The following is a 3,985-nucleotide window of genomic DNA, read 5'->3' as shown; positions in this document are numbered from 1 at the left end:
CTTTAAGTCCAAGATCCTTGAGTTTAGTTCCTATGTTTTCTTCTATGCATTTTATTGTTTCAAGTCTTATATTTACGTCCTTAATTCATTCTGAGTTAATTTTGGTGTGTGGTGATAGACAAGTCTAGTTTCATTCTTTTTTGCAGGTGACTTTCCAGTTTTCCCAACACCATTTATTGAAGAGGCTTTCCTTTCTTGAACTGTATGTTTTTTTGCTTTTTTATCAAAAATTATTTGCCCATATAAACATGGGTTTACTTATGGACTCTTGATTCTGTTCTACTGGTCCGTGTGTCTGTTTTTCTGCCAATTCCATGTCGTTTTGTTTATTGTTGCTTTGTAGTTTAATTTGAAGTCAGGTAGAGTGATGCCTTCATCCTTGTTCTTTTTCCTCAGGATGACTTTGGCAATTCAGGGTTTTTTGTACTTCCATGCAAATCTGATGATTTTTTGTTCTATTTCTTTAAAAAATGCTGATGAAATTTCGATGGGGATTACATTAAATCTGTATAATGCTTTAGGTAATATGGTCATTTTAACGATGTTGATTCTTCCAATCCATGGAATATCTTTCCATTTCTTTGTATCTTCTTTGATTTCTTTTAATAGGGTCTTATAGTTTTCAATATATAGATCCCTCACATGTTTCGTTAGATTTATTCCTAGTTATTTTATTGTTTTTGTTGCAATTGTGAGATTATTTTTTCCACTTCTTTTTCTGACACTTCATTATTAGAATATAGGAATGCAATGGATTTTTGAACATTGCTTTTTGTATTCAGAAACTTTACTGTATTTGCTTATTGTTTCTAGTAGTGTTCTTGTGAAATCTTTAGAGTTTTCTATATAGGGAAGCACGTCATCCGCAAAGTGACAGTTTGACTTCTTCATTTCCTATTTGGATGTCTTTTGTATCTTTATCTTACCTGATTGCACTAGCTAGGACGTCCAGTGTTATCTTGAATAACAGTGTGATAGTGGACAGCCTTGCCTTGTTCCTGATCCTAGAAGATTTTTATTTTTTTCACCATTCAATATAATGTTAGCTGAGAATTTGTCATATATGGCCTTTATCATGTTAAGATACTTTTCTTCTATACTGATTTTAAGTGTTTTGATCATAAATGGATACCTTTTCTGCATGTATCAATATGATCATATGATTCTTATATTTTAATTTGTTTATCACATTAATCGATTTGTGTATGTTGAACCATCCCTTTGCCCTTGAGATGAAGCCCACTTGATCATGGTGTATAACCTTTTTAATATGTTGCTGTATTTAATATGTTGCTGTTCACTAGTATCTTATTTAGGAGTTTGCATCTGTGTTCATGAGAGAGATTGGTCTGTACTTTTCTTTTTTTGTGTTATTTTTATCAGGTTTTGGTTTCAGAGTAATAATGGTCTCATAAAATAAGTTAGGAAATATTGCCTCCTCTTTGATTTTTTGGAAGAGTTAAGGAGAACAGGTATTAAATCTTCTTATTGCCTCCTCTTTGATTTTTTGGAAGAGTTAAGGAGAACAGGTATTAAATCTTCTTAGAATGTTGTAGAATTTACTGGTGAAGCCATCTGGTCCTGGACTTTTACTTTTTCGTAGGTTTTGATGATCGTTTCAATTTCCATACTGCTGACCAGTCTATTTAGATTTTACAGTTTGTTTTTATTCAGTCTAGGAAGGTTGTATTTTTCTAAAGACTAGCCCATTTCTTCTAGGTTATTAAATTTGGTGTTATATACTTTTTCAAATAGTGTTATTGTATGATCCTTTGTATTTCTGCGGGATCTGTCATAATTTCTTGTCTTTCATCCCTGCTTTTGTTTTTTTGTGTCCTTTCTCTTTTTTCTTTAGAGAGTCTAGCCAGAGGTTGTCAATTTTTATTTATTATTATTATTTTTTTAACGCATACAGCTCCTGTTATTCCTAGGTGGTCTCCCATCCAAGTACTAACCAGGTCCGACCTTGATTAACTTCTGAGATCAGATGAGGTCGGGCGCATTCAGGGTGGCGTGACCATAGATCGGTTTGTTAGTTTTATTAACTTCATCAAAGAACTAGCTCTTTGTTTCATTTACTTTTTCTATTGTTTTTGTTTGTTTGTTTTCAATTTCATTTAATTCTGCTCTACTTTTGATTATTTCTTTCCTTCTGCTGATTTTAGGCTTCATTTTTTTCTTCCTCTCCTAGTTTAAGATGAAGCATTAGGTTGTTTATTTGGGTTCATTCTTGTTTTTGGACATAGGTCTGTGATGATATGAACTTTCCTCTTATGACCACTTTTGCCGAATCGCAAAAGTTTTGAAGTGTTGTACTATCATTATCATTCGTTTCTATGTGTCTCTTGATCTCTCTTTTTATTTCTTCTCTGATCCAGTTATTCTTCAGTAGTATGTTGTTTAATCTCCATGTATTTGTGGTTCTTCCTGCTTTCTTTTTGCTGTTTTCTAATTTCAAAGCATTAAGATCAGAGAGTATGGTTGGTATGATTTCATCCCTGTTACTTTTGTTGAAGCTATCTCTGTGTATGTAGTCCATCCTTGAGAATGTTCCATGTGGACTAGAGAAGAACGTGAAAGCAGCTGTTTGGGTATGAAAGGCTCTATAAATGTTAATTATGTCCAGTTGATCCCATGTGTCATTTAAGGATGTCATTTCCTTATTGATTTTCTGTTTGGATGGTCTGTCTATATCCAACAGTGGAGTATTTAGTTCCTCTATTACGATAATGTTTTGATCTGTTTTTCCCTTTAGTTCTGTTAGTAATTGCCTTATATATTTTGGGGCTACCTGATTGGGAGCATAGATATTAATAAGTGTTATGTCTTCTTGGTACATGATTCCCTTTATCATTATGAAGTGTCCCTCAGTATCTTTCTTTACCTTTTTGATTTCAAAGTTAGTGTTGTCCAATATTAATACCGCTACTCCCACTTTTCTCTGAATGCCATTTGCTTGAAATATCATTTTCCACCCTTTTAGTTTGAGTCTATATTTGTCTTTGGAGCTGAGATGTCCTGGAGGCAGCATATGGTTGAGTTTTGTTTTTTGATCCATTCTGCAACTCTATGCCTTTTTATTGGTGAGTTCACTCCATTTACATTTAGGGTGATTATTGAAATGTGAGGTCTTATAGCTATTTTATCTTTTGCTTTCTGGTAGGTGGGTGTTTCCATTGCTTCCTTGTATGTGTGCCTATTTTTTTTATTTTGGTTGGATTTCTCTCTTGTCCTTTTATTTTCTATACTTCAGTTCTGAATCTTTGTTGTGTGGTTACCATTACAAATATATAAAGGATAGTTATATATATATAGTTGTCCATTTACTTATATGTGTGTCTTATCTCCACTTCCCTTTGCGAATTTGGATCTTTGACTCCTCCCCTTTTCTGTTATTGTTTCAGTTCGTCCCTATGTATGCTGAACGTTCATTATTGACTTGCTATAACAAATCTTTTCTTGTTTATTAAGATTTTAATATCTTCTTCTTTATAACAGTTGCACTACTCTCCTGCTAGTCGCCTTATTCCTAAATATGTATTTTTTTTTTTTTTTTGTCATTTTGTTTTAGTAGCTGACCCCTTTCAGTATTTCCTGTAATGCAGGCCTCGTAGAGGAGAATTCCCTCAATTTTTGTATGTCTGGAAAGGTCTTTATTTCTTTTTCACATCTTAAAAGAAGCTTAGCTGGATAGATTATTTTCGGCTGTTCGTTCCTTTCATTTAATCGTTTGAATACTTGATTCCTCTACTTCCTGGCTTGTAAGATTTGTGCTGTGAATAGATGATAATCTAATGAATTTTCCTTTATAGGTTACCGTCTTCTTTTCCCTGGCTGTCCTGAGAATTCTGTCTTTGTTGTAGATATTCGTTAATTTTAATACAATGTATCTTGGAGAAGGCCTTTTTAGGTTGAGATAATTGGGTGTTCTGTTGACTTCTTGAATTCCAAGCTCCAGCTCATTCCTTAGATTTGAGAAATTCTC

At 33.4% G+C, this 3,985-nt stretch overlaps 1 protein-coding gene and 1 pseudogene across 2 annotated transcripts in view; one reads left to right on the top strand and one right to left on the bottom strand.

Annotated features, from left to right (window-relative positions):
* CENPP (centromere protein P) overlaps window positions 1-3,985 on the top strand; it is a 206,151-nt gene that overhangs the window by 10,480 nt on the left and 191,686 nt on the right. The gene's annotated exons all lie outside the window — the stretch shown is intronic.
* On the bottom strand, window positions 1,907-2,025 carry LOC111731122 (annotated as a pseudogene).

This window comes from Pteropus vampyrus, unplaced genomic scaffold (genome assembly GCF_000151845.1).
Source record: "Pteropus vampyrus isolate Shadow unplaced genomic scaffold, Pvam_2.0 Scaffold349, whole genome shotgun sequence".
Classification (NCBI taxonomy): domain Eukaryota; kingdom Metazoa; phylum Chordata; class Mammalia; order Chiroptera; family Pteropodidae; genus Pteropus; species Pteropus vampyrus.
This window is presented reverse-complemented; position numbering and strand designations above follow the sequence as displayed.